Consider the following 13,406-nt stretch of genomic DNA (forward strand, 5'->3'; position numbering starts at 1 on the left):
GCATCTGTGGGCATACTGGTGGGAAATTGCCTTGATTATTGATTGATGTAGGAGCACTAGCCTGCTGTGGATAGCACACTTCCTGGGAAGATAATCCCGGAGTATATAAGAAAGCTAGCTATGCATGAGCCTGTGAATAAGTCAGCAAGCAGTGCTCCTGTATGGTTTCCGACCTCAAGTTTCTGCTTGAATTCTTAGCCCGACTTCCTTAAAGGATGGAGTTGTGAGTTGTTAATTGTGACCTCAAAGTATGAGCCAATGAAATGAGTCCTTTCCTTCCCAAGGATGCTTTTGGCCAGGGTGTTTTTATCACAGTAACAGAGAAGGAGCTAGAACACTTTGCAGAGGTCAGAACAGGTCTCTGCTTTCACATGTTAGAGAGCATATTGCAAATAAAAGTAGCACAGTCTTGATGGCTGTTCATTTAGGAAACCTGAATCTGGGTGCTGTGGGTGCAGGAAATATGGGGAGCGATTGACATGAGGAAGTAACATCAAACAATCAAACAGGGATAGGCAGAAGAGGAGGGGAGGAAAGTGTCCAATGGGAAAGGCTTTGTGGCACAAGGGAGCTTCTGGAGGATGGGGCTGGAGTGTGTGAGTCAGTGGGAGCACTGTCTCCTTGAACTTGGAGGGTTTAGCCCCAACAGAAGCATGTGAACTTGTTAATTTTCAAGCTAAGACATTTGTGAAACTATTAAAACTGAAAAGATGAAGACTTCTCAGAGCTCACGGTGGGTCCCGTAAAATGGACTAGAGATAGCGCAGAATCAATATGGGGAGATCAGTGGTGAAGCTGGTTTAATAGTCTTCCAGCAAAAAATGCTGGTTGCTTGGATCAGGAAGACGAAAGAATGTGGGTTTAAGACTGAGTAGGCAGTGAAAGTGAAAAGTTAATGGGTGGTGGATTGGCTATGGCGGCACAAGGAAGGGTAAGTACCAGGGATGCTGTGGCTCTGTTCTGTGAAGCTTTGGGAAATTTAGGAATTTTAGTCTTTCTGAAGGAAATGAACCAGAGTGGATGGGCCTTGAGGCCTATAGCCCAGCCCTGCTTCCTGCCATTTCTCTCTGTATCCTGGCCCATGGAGATGTGGGCAAGAATCCTCACTCCGCTGCTACCATGCTTTCCCCATCATGATGAGTAGTACTCTCAAACCATAAGCCCCAACAAATTCTTCTTCTTTTCCCCCTCCTTCTTCTGCTTTATTCTTTATGTCAAGTATTCGGTCCTAGCAATGAGAAAAGTAACTGCTATCTCTATTTTATAGCACTACCATTTCCTATAGGGATCTGTTATGTCTAAAGCTTTTGGGTTAGTGTTGCCCTGTGATGTGGAGTAGTGTACTTTTGTATGAGCCTTGGCAGGAGACAGAACGCAACTTCCTTTCACGGCAAAGTGAAGGGACCAGATACAACATAGGCCCAAACCTACAAAGGGTTAAACTGGCCATTGTTGGCAAGTTGAGTTGCCACCCTTAGGTACCGGTACCGGTGCTGGCTACTTTAGTAGCAGCAGCAGCGGCAGGGTCTGAGAGCTAGCTGTACGTCCTGCTCAGCCTCCTTGATACCTACCAATTCATGAACTCAATTCCACATCCTTCCAATTGAGGAGAAATTCATCATGATGCTGATGAATGATGATGATGATGACAATAGCTAATGATTACTGAGTGCCTAATGTGAACCAGGCTTGGCTCTAGTCAGTTCAGGTATCCGATCCTTTAACCTTATTTTATCTTTTTTTATTTTATTAATTACAGTTTATTCACTTTGTATCCCCCCTGTAGCTCCCTCCTTCCTCCCCCCATCCCACCCACCCTCTCCTTTCTCCACCCATGCCCCTCCCCCAGTCCACTCATAAGGGAGATTTTCCTCTCCTTCCTTCTGATCCTAGCCATCAGCTCTCATCAGGACTGGCTGCATTGTCTTCCTCTGTGGCCTGGTAGGGCTGCTCCCTCCCCAGGAGGAGGTGATTAAAGAACCAGCCAATCAGTTCATGCCAGAGACAGTCCTTGTTCCCATTACTATGGAACCCACTTGGACACTGAACTGCCAAGGGCTACATCTGTGCAGGGGTTCCAGGTTATCTCCATGAATGGTCCTTGGTTGGAGTATCAGTCTCAGAAAAAACTCCTGTGCCCAGGTTTTTTTTGTTCTGTTGCTGTCCTTGTGGAGCTCCTGTCCTCTCCAGGTCTTACTATCTCCCCCTTCTTTCATAAGACTCCCTACACTCTGCCCAAAGTTTAGCTGAGTCTCAGCATCTGCTTTGATAACCTGCAGGGTAGAGCCTTTCAGAGGCCTTCTATGGAAGGCTCTTGTCCTGTTCCCTGTTTTCTCCCTCTTCTGATGTCCATCTTCTTTGCCTTTCTGAATGGAGATTGAGCAGCTTAGCCAGAGTCCTTCTTCTTGCTTAAATTCTTTAGGTGTACATATTTTAGTGTGTTTATCCTATATTATATGTCTAATATCCACTTATGAGTGAGTATATACCCTGTGTGTCTTTCTGCTTCTGGGACACCTCACTCAGGATGATGTTTTCCAGTTCCCGCTATCTGCCTGCAAATTTCATGATTTCCTTGTTTTTTACTGCTGAGTAATATTCCTTTGTGTAGATGTAACACATTTCTGTATCCATTCCTCAACGTCTGAGGGACATCTGGGTTGTTTCCAGATTCTATCTATTACAAATAAAGCTGCTACAAACATGATTGAGCAAATGTCCTTGCTGTATACTTGAGCATCTTTTGGGTATATGCCTAGGAGTGGTATGGCTGGATCTTGAGGGAGCACTAGCCCTAATTGTCTGAGAAAGCGCCAGATTGATTTCCAAAGTGGTTGTACAAGTTTACATTCCCACCAGCAATGGAGGAGGGTTCCTCTTTCTACACATCCTCTCCAGCATGTGTTGTCACTTGAGTCTTTGATCTTAGCCATTCTGATGGGTGTAAGGTGAAATCTCAGGGATCCTTTAATCTTTACAAGTGATGTTTGCTGTCTTAGTCTTTATGCCACAAATGAGAGACAGAAAAAAAATGGTAGGTAATCAGTACCATTGATTATTTGTCTAATTAGTTAATAATAAAGACAAAGAACATAATTGAGAGTCTGGCTCCAGAGCCAGCCTTCTTAGTAAGAATGAATTCTGCTTCTGGTTACCAAGAATTTGGCCACACATTTGTTGCTGTGGTCTGTTTTCCCTTTGAATCAGTGAGTATGTTAAGGTTAGAGACTGGGTATACCTCACTTTCTATTTATAGTTTCTGTAAAACAATGAGACTCAGAATACCCAGGGAGGCAGCGGAAAGAGTCCTTCAACTAACAGCCTTCTCTCCCTCTACCCTGCTGTCTATCTCTGCTCACCTGTTGTCTGGGTTGAGGTTCAGTTCTCAGCTTCAACCCCCCCCCCCTGAAAGCACTGTCCAGCTCCATGACACTGTAAACCAGGGTTGCAGGTGCCAACATACTCATGAAAGCTCCCATTGTACAACATCCTGGAGAAGGATTCGTGTTGAGGTTTTTGTGGGGACAAGGGAATGCTGAAAGGCAGCTGACAACAGAGCAGAGCAGAGTGAAACTCCATAGTTTCGATTCCCCAATAGCCAGAGAGCCCATTTGTCCCCTGGTCACGCAGCAGCCAGGAAAGCAATGCTATGTCCGCATTCCACGTGAGGAAAGCTCTGTTCACAGAGCCAGCAAAGCATCAGCCCCTGAAGCTGATGCTGTCCTTTTGTGGGGACTTCCAGTTGGTGAGGTGCCAAGATGAGGAAAGCTGAATGAAGCTGAGTTGGGGGTGACTAAGCTCCACGGAGGATTGAGAAGATGGACATCAGAGGCCAGACAGGTCACTGACACCGGGGCATGGATAGCCCTGTTACTCTGAAATGTCTTCTAAAGCCACACAGTCCAGGTTGGAGAGGCAAATTGCTCCTGCTCACCATGTCTGATGGTTCTGCTGAGTCCCTTGAACTTTAGCCCAGAGACAGAGGCAGGTTTGGACGTCTCTTCACTCCCCCCCAAAAGGAAGACTGTGTGTGAGAGAGTACCAAGGCACCTTCCCACTCCCGGCACCATCGCCCATCCCTGCTCCTGAAGTATCATTCTCATGCATGTGGTGCTCTCTGCTGGCAGCTGCAATCTGCCTTCCCTCTGACACCCTGCTCAGAGATCTTACTCTGAGTCACGGGTCAGAACAAGCAGCTTAGACGAGGTGATTCCCAGCCAGTGTCTAGAACTTCCTTGTCCCATTTTTGGACCAATAGCCCGCTCTAAAAAGACTAGGTCATAAGGTTTACTCTTCCCTTACCACCTTGGCAGCAGCTCAGTCTTACCTATGCCTCGATTTTTTTTGGGGTGGGGTGGGGTGGGGGAGAAGGGTCGTTTTTGAAATAGTTGTACCAAGGGCAAGGGTGTCATTGGGCAGGGTTAAAGACTAGGAAATGACGTGATAGGTCTCTCTCTCATAATTCCTATCAGAAAACACCCCATTCTCTAGATGCACGAAGAGTAAGGGTGGGATTGGGAGGGGATGAAGGAGGGGGCTACAGCTGGGATACAAAGTGAATAAACTGTAATCAATATAAATAGAAAACTTTAATAAAAAAAAGTAATGCAGCGAACTTGCCTTTGCAAATCCATCTTGCAGCCAGATCTCTACCACCCAACCCAGATCTGAATTCAAACAAGTTTCAGAACCCAAGAGCCTGAATCACTCAGGCTTCATTGGCTGGTCTCATCAATGACCCAGCCTGGCGGTTATCCTGAAACTTCTATCACAATAATGAGAAGTGATAGAAAAGGGACAGAAAAATCATCAATTTTTTTTTTTCAAGGAAAGGATTTCATCAGAAAGGCCAAATGAAAATTTACTCAGACTTAATTTTAATCGAAGTTTTAAGCTTGTGGTACAGCAGCTCTGAAGCTAGAGAGGTGACCGGGACTGCTGGAGTCTGTATGCCCACAGCCATCATGCTTTCCGGGTGCCATTTATTTTAATTGAAAAATGGAAAAGAAAAAGAAATTTGTGGATGTAAGCACGCATCTTGAGTATGTACACAGTATCAGGGAGGCTACCTAGAGCCAGTGAGAACAAGAAGTGATAACTTCTACACATTTTTGCATGCCTTGGTTTACTTCAGTCTCCCTAAAACCTTCATGGAGGAGATTTTGACTATCCCCATCCTCCAGGCAAGATGGCTGCGGTACATAAAGATAAAACATTCTACTCAAAATTCTGCAGGCAGGTACCAATTTGGAGTTAGAGGTGAAGGCATGTACCTGCTGCCCTAGGAAGCAGAAGGACTCAGAGCACAGGTGTCAGGAAAGGACCCTCCTGCTGTAAACAAGTGGCTGCCTTTGCAGCCTTGAACAGTACATTGATGGCCTTAAATTCAGTGCATAAATGAATATTCATCTAATAACAAGATACTTAATGCTAAAGTTAAAAGTGAAAGGGAACATACTTTTCTACCATCTGCTCACTCCTAGAGAGTCAGAAGGAACGGAGTGTTTATAACTCAGAGATGGGTTGTATGAGTTCAAATCCTGCTTCTGCCATTAAGGTTGGGGAAGTTTGTATTCCCAGAGACTTTGAGAGTTATTTGGAGCAGATATAAGTTGGTATGTGTTCTTATAAGAACATTTTGTCCCTAATATCTGCTAGGTGCATATTTGTTATCACTACCACAAAGGGGGAAACTGATTTCATCCAACCCTCAAGAAACAGGAAATATTTGCTACATAGTAAACATTGTCCCAGGTTTTTAGGATGTGACAACAGAAAGAAGCAATATTTATCTTCATGGTAAATATTTGAATGAGGAGTCTCTATTGTAGGCAATGAAGAATATTCACAATTATCAGTGACAAATCATTATTGGCTGTTCTGGGTATCTCCATAAATCCCAAAATAAATTCTTGATATTTAGAAAAATATAGTGACACATTTTTATACACCTTCTCTGCTCTCAAAGGGCATTTAACACGAAGTAACATGAAGCACAGAAAGAACTTACACTTGTTAAAAAAGGAAACAACAGTCCTTGAAACTAGACGAGATTCTAGAACAATTCTGATAGAGGGCTGAGGAGGTGGCTCAAAGGGTAAAAGATCTTGCTGTGTAAGCATAAGGACCTGAGTTCGGATCCCGAGAACCTAGGTAAAACTGAATGCTTAACACAAGTGGGTGTGACTGCAGTGCTCTTCCGTGGAGACTGGAGACAGACATGGAGACTCTTTGGAAGCTTCTGGGCCAGCTGTCCCGACTCACAGCAGAGAGCGATGAAGTGACCCCATCTCATTCAAGGTAGAAGGTTGACATACAGAATCTGGTTCTGTTCTGTGACTCCCACTTGTGTTCTGCGGAGCATGTGATAATGTGCACACCTACTTGGGAGGCAACTTGAATGACCGTGTGAACAATGACTTGTTCAGGCTCACTCCATTTTGATAAGACCCAAACGGTCATCATACCCAGGGAGTGCCCAGTGCTTTTCAGCACTTGCGAACCTTGAGACACTGGAGAAGTCAGACAGCCAAAGGACAGCCTGAGGAGGGTGTGATCAGTGGATAGTCCAGGTGCAGGATTGCCTCTTGCTCGCTCTTCTAGGATAGCTTTTTATCCCATCCCAAGAATCCCCAAACAAAACCTTTCTCTCCATCTTGTTCTTCTCAGATTATTTGCATCAGTAAACACCATTGAGTTACAGGAACCCCTGTTACTCATTGTACTTTCTCTGCCATGTCGTCCCCAAATGGCATCTTTCCTGAGAAACACTAGAGGGTTCTCTCCATGGATTGTACAAAGCATCGCTAAACTGAACTTGATCTACACAAAAAAATCAGAATAGAGTTCTCTGAATGCATACAGCAGGTACACGCTAACCCTGATGTGACTTGACTTTCAAAGTCATTTTTGTTTCAGGTTTTGAAGGAATCGGGGTGAGTTCTACAGAAACATCTAATATTTCTTTCAAGTAAAGCTCCATAAAAGTACATTTGTTCTCTCTCTTTTTCACTGTTCAAGCTTCAACTCTTAGAATAGTGCTCGGTACACAGTAAGTGATCAGTAAACACCTGAATGAGTAAAATGATATAATGCACTAAATAAATACTAAAGTCACTTATATAGTGAGGAAAGTGAGGCCCGATGAGATGATTTTAGCAGACTATGGGCCACAGAAAAATAATGTATCTTTATAAGAACATCTATATGGCTTGGCACCCTATCCTTTCATCTTAATGCTAGTCAAGGTCATTGTAATATCCTTTGATGTTTGTTTGGCTCTAGAAACAGAATGTCTGTGTGGCTAGGGTGGCACACTTGGGATTCTGTGAGCTGGTTTACCTTGGGTCTAAGTTTCCTTTGTTCAGGAGTTCAGGTGACTGGCTCTTCTCTTTTCATGTATGTCACTCACCTCTACACAGAGCAAAAAAAAACATCAGGTTCTGTGGTGATTCAATAGGAATTGTGGCCATGTCAACAGAGTCAGTATTTGTAGGAGTCCTTGAAGTCTATCAGCACTACCGGATAATCACACGGACAACAAAGAGCTCTCTTATAGCCAAAAATGTCTGTTTTAACCACTGATGAATGCCGAGCACCTAGAATATCTTTTAGGATCTAATAAACCTCCGTGAATAAATTAGTTCAGTGAGTGAAAAAGAGGTAAACAGGCAGGAAAAGATGGGAACGTGAAAAATAATGGAGAAACAGTTATGCGCAAGAAGCAGGACACCAGCCCTGGGTGGTTAACTTGTGTTTTTCTCCTGTATCCTAAGAAAGATGTACTCCTGGAACACAGGGAAGAAAGCTGACCTGAAAGACTAGGGGACTTTTTTCTTTTTTAAAATTTAGAATTATGCAACTTGGTTGTTAAGCATGGTCATACTTGAAGCAGCCATTTAAATATTCGCTTACCTCATTTCCTGCAACAAAATGTTCTGCCATGCATTGGTGAGCATTAGAGGAAGGGTCATGAAAACATTCCTGGGAGGGAAGAAATCTCTTTATGCTATTTTTATGTGACATTCTGAAGTACTCTCCCAAATCTTGATATGTTAGGCATCAGTTAAATGACTAGTGGGGATTTTGCTCAACTTCTTAAAAATATGTGACGAAGCCGTCTTTGTTGTGTTTCCTCTGTATCCAAGGCAGATTTGAGTCTTGCTTCATGACTTTTATCCTTAGAGCCAATCCCTGAACCAGAACAGCTAATTCTGGAACTCAGTCCCTTAGAGATTAACAGACCCACCAGCCCCAAAGACCCTGGTGGACCTAGAACATAAAATGTTTATACACTTGAATTCAGTGCAAATTCGTAAGGCAAGTACCAGGCCATTTTATCACGAAGAGAAACTATTGCTGAATTCACCCTCTAGCCTCTGCTTGACCAATTATTTTCATATAGCCTGAGGCTGTATTTTCCATTGGTGATAACCAGAATAATTTCTCCATGGTTCCAAGTTAAAAAGCAGAGAGCTCAAGAAAAAATAGATCAGGAAATGTGGTTTTAAAAAAGTAGACACTGGTCAAGAGGAACAAGTAGCTGTGGGCTTTGCTCCCAGCTCTAACCTTGGAGCCCCTGTGACTTCAACCAAAATTAAATTTCTACCCCCTTTTTTCATGAAAATAAGAATGATTGTTTGACAGGAGAAAGAACACACTGAGCCCTCAGTATGGAACAAGAGAATTCTAATTCTTCTCTTTGATTCCTCAATGATTTTGAACCTTTTCAGTGACTGATGAGGAAGTAATTAGATTATAAAGTTTGATCATGCTTTAATTGTTCCTAAGCAGCATTTCATTTCCATTAGAGTCCTTTGAATGAAGGCTTAAAAGCATTTCAAAGATATCATTTAATCCTTCACACGGAAGAATTACACTTCAATTGAAAACAGGCTTAAATTTATATCTTTTAATTTTATGTCTACATTTTTTTTTTGTTTATATGATTCCAGGTGATTTACTGAAGAGAACCAAGCATGCTGACAACCACTTTGCTTAAAAACAGGCCCTGTGCCCTCATTTCAAATATTGCATCAGTGAAGAAGAAAGAAAACATTTCATTGAAAATCCCCTGGTGTTTTTTCCCCATCAGGACCATGATTAATTTTCTTCATGAAGAACTAGGAGTTACCAACATTTCAAAGATATTTTCAAGTGTTTTCCATAAGCAAAGAACTATTTTTTCCCTGAGGCTTTTATCTTCAATAACCCAAACTAACTTCTGAATGCATTGTTATGTAGTTTGGGGAATGCTTGCCTCTGTTTTTCATTACTTGTTTCCAATTTTTGCCAAGGAGATTGTGAAATTAGTAGAGGAAAATCAAGCTACTGCAAATAAATAATAACGGGCAATATTAGTTAAGCAGGCAGGATCTGCAGCCTCTTGGGTGGCAGAATGTCCTATAATGTGCCAGGCACATGAAAACAATGGTCATGCAACCAGAAAAAACATCCATGCAGTAAATTAATGTCATTAATCTACACGTCAGTTTGCTATAGTTTTCTGAGGATTCTCAACAAATTACTATTCGTTCTCTGCCTGAGTTACATCTTCACTGTCTGAAGATGATTTCTAATGCTGATTTCAAGATTAATACAAGATAAAATTATAATGTTCTTTTCTATATGTAAGTATATACACTTAGATAATTGATGTCATGATAGTAGTGAGAATAAAAATGTCCCCATAAATACATCCATTCTGATGTGAAGTAAAGAAGCCAGTCAGTGTTGAATCCTTTACAGTTTTTAAATGATGTCTTCTCCTTATTGATACTGATCAGGAGGGAGACTGGATAGGTGGAAGTGGCTCTGCCTTTCCATAGCACAGGGTGGTAACTGTGGTGGCTTTGGAATATGAGGGTAGCAATGAGTGGTACCTTCTGCTCCTAGAAATCACACAAATGCAGCAGAAAAGCAAAACCAGGGTGCCAAGTCTCAGAATCACAAAGCAAGGAAGAAGGGACCTAAAAGTTGTAAAAAGAGACAGAAAAATGGGTGTGTGTGTGTGGAGAAGGCATCTAGTTGTGGATATCGGCGGGAGGGGTGGAAGAAGATGGCGAAATATATATATTTCTACAGCGGCGGCACAGTCAGCCACACTCAGCAAAGGGGGTGCAAGAGGCCGAAGCAGGGACCCTCCTGGATTTTCTATGGGAGGAAATAGAGACATGAATGATGATGAGACTAACAAAGATTTATACTTACAGGCTATATTTACAGGGGGCTGATTGTCTTTACAACAGTGAGAGAAGAAAGATCTCTCTGAGCTATGGATAATTTTGTGGAATGACTCTCAGTTCCCTATGTACACTAGAGGTTTAAAATACATATTTTAACATACATCTTGATTCTTAAGATAAATTATTTTTGTATGAAAAAGAACCATGGCCACACGTCTACACAGAAACCTGGAACAAATGTTCCACCAAGAATTAATTACATTCATGTGTAAGGGCCAAAGGGACATCAACATATAATATCATAAATATTTGAATATGTGGGAGTTGGAATAAAAATGAATAAGAAAAGACAATTTTCTGTGAAATGGAACTTGCTGGAGACAAAATTTATGTTTAACGGATGAAAAGTATTACCATAAAATTTGAGAACTTAATTAATGATGTCTATTTATAGCGAGCTGACCAGATACTTTGCCTGGCCCTGTCATGGGAAAGAAGTATGTTGAATATCTTAACATGCTCAACCCCATCCAGAAAGGCAAAGAGGAAGGACATCAGAAGTAGAAGAAAACAAGAAACAAGCTAGGAACCTGCCACAGAGGGCCTCTGAAAGGCTCTGCCCTGCAGACTATCAAAGCAGACTCTGAGACTTATGGCCAACTGTTGGGCAGTGGGCATGGAATCTTATATAAGAAGTGGGAAATAGTAAGATCTGGAGAGGACAGGAACCCCACAAGGAGAGCAACAGAACCAGAAAATTTGAACACAGGGGTCTTTCCAGAGACTCATACTCCAACCAAGTACCATGCATGGAGATAACCTAGAACCCCTGCACAGATGTAGCCCATGGCAGTTTAGTGTCCAAGTGGGTCACATAGTAATGGGAAGAGGGACTGCCTCTGACATAATCTGATTGGCATGCTCTTTGATTACCTCCCCCTGAGGGGGGAGCATCTTTACCAGGCCAGCCACAGAAGATGACAATGCAGCCACTCCTGATGAGATCTGATAGGCTAAGATCAGAAGGAAAGAGAGCGGAACCTCCTCTATCAGTGGACTTGGGGAGGGGGATGCGTGAAGAAGGGAGAGGGAGTGATGGGTGGAGTGAGGGGCTTATGGGGGGATACAAAGTGAATAAAGTGTAATTAATATAAAAAACTTAAAAATTAAAAAAAACATGTATAATATATATATAACATATTACACACACAAACACACAATTATTTCTGTATTTAAACTCATCAATGGAGTAGCAAGTATGTATGAAATTCTCTGTATGAAATTCTCAGACACTAAAAACTCATTGAATGGAAATACAGAGGGGTAGGTAGGTCACTGAATATCACAAATGATATTTCAGAACAACCTCATTTTTCATGGTCTGTCAACTTGCATGAGAAAGAAAAATCTTGGCATTGTCCTGCGTAGAAGACATCATTGAAGACTTCCTTCCATAGACATGGTACTTCAGATGGTATTACTATAAATACTAACTACTAAAAATGTGCCAGTAGCCCTCTAAAAATAGTAGGTAAAGCTGCTTTTCTATAGTAGTGAGAAAGTAAACAAATTGAAGAAACAAATATGTTCTTACAATTCCTTGACTAGAAAAGTCTCTTGGGTGGGTTTAGAGCTGCAATTATAAGTATATAGTGAATGGAATCTATCAAGAAAATTGGCCATTTCATTTAGATTTTCAAATTTTGTGTCATACAGGCTTTTGTAGTAAGACCTATTGACTGTTTAGATCTCCTCAGTGTCTGTTGTTATGTCCCCTTTCGTTTCTGATTTTGTTGATTTGGATAGTTTCTTTCTGCCTTTTAATTAGTTTGGCTAAGGGTTTGTCTATCTTGTTGATTTTCTCAAAGAACCAGCTCTTGGTTTCATTGATAGAATAAACATACTAAAATCTGTACACCTAAAAAAGCTAAGCAAAAAGGAGGACCCTGGGTAAGATGATCAATGCTCATTTAGAAAGGCAAATGGGCTTAATATCAGGAGAGGGAGAAAACAGGAAACAGGATAGAGGTTGCTACAGAAGGCCTCTGAAAGACTCTACCCCAGCAGGGTATTGAAACAGAGACTCATAGCCAAACTTTGGGCAGAGTGCAGGGAATCTTATGAAAGAAGGGAGAGATAGAAAGACCTGGAGGCAACAGGAGCTCCACAAAGAAGAGCAACAGAACAAAAAAATTTGGGCCCAGGGGTCTTTTCTGAGACTGATACTCCAACCAAGGACCATTCATGGAGCTAACCTAGAACCCCTGCACAGATGTAGCTCATGGCAGCTCAGTGTCCAAGTGACATGAACTCAGAGGTTGGCTCTTTGATCACCTCCCCCTGACAGGGAAGCAGCCTTACCAGGCCACAGAGGAAGACAGTGCGGCTACTCCTGATGAGATCTGATAGGCTAGGGTCAGATGGAAGGGGAGGAGGACCTCCCCTATCCGTGGACTGGGGGAGGGGCAAGGGAGAAGAAGAGGGACGGAGGGTGGGATTGAGAGGGGACAAAGGCGGGGGCTACAGCTGGAATACAAAGTGAATAAATTGTAATTATTAAAAAAATAAAAAATAAATGTGTAGTGATCCAAAACACTTAAATAAGTCATTCTCAAACTATCATCATAAGGATTGTAGAACATCTGTAGATCATTCTGAGTGGCATGGACACTTTAATGGCCTTGATTTTCAAGTCCATGAACTTGAATACTTTTCCATTTATTTGTATCATTTTTAATTTCTTTCACTAGTATTTTATAAAAGTCTCAGTGTACTGTGGATATAAACTCCTTGGTTAAATTTACTTTTAAGTGTTTTGTTTTTAATGTTACCACAAATAGAATTGTTTCATTAATTTCTTTTGTGGAGAGCTGATGATTAGCATGAAGAAATAATGCTAATTTAATGTTTTGCATTTGCAATCTTTATTGAGCATGTTTGCAGTTATACCAAGTTTCTGTTGCGGGTTTGAGATTTCTACCAAGTAATATTTAGTGGGAAAAATTCTATTTAATCTTGTCAATGCAACTTTACTTACTTCATCATGCCCTTTTACCTCAAAAAGTGAGAGCCTTGGTTTGTTTGCTGTCAGAACGGTTTCTCTATGATCAAGGTCTAAGAGAAGACGATTGGGAAGAGGAACTGATCGCCGTCAAACTCTTCTTTGGTGTGACCGCACTGCTTCAGGGAAAAGCTATGATAATTTATGACGATGACATGAGA

The sequence above is a fragment of the Meriones unguiculatus genome, chromosome 18 (genome assembly GCF_030254825.1).
Source record: "Meriones unguiculatus strain TT.TT164.6M chromosome 18, Bangor_MerUng_6.1, whole genome shotgun sequence".
Classification (NCBI taxonomy): Eukaryota; Metazoa; Chordata; class Mammalia; order Rodentia; family Muridae; genus Meriones; species Meriones unguiculatus.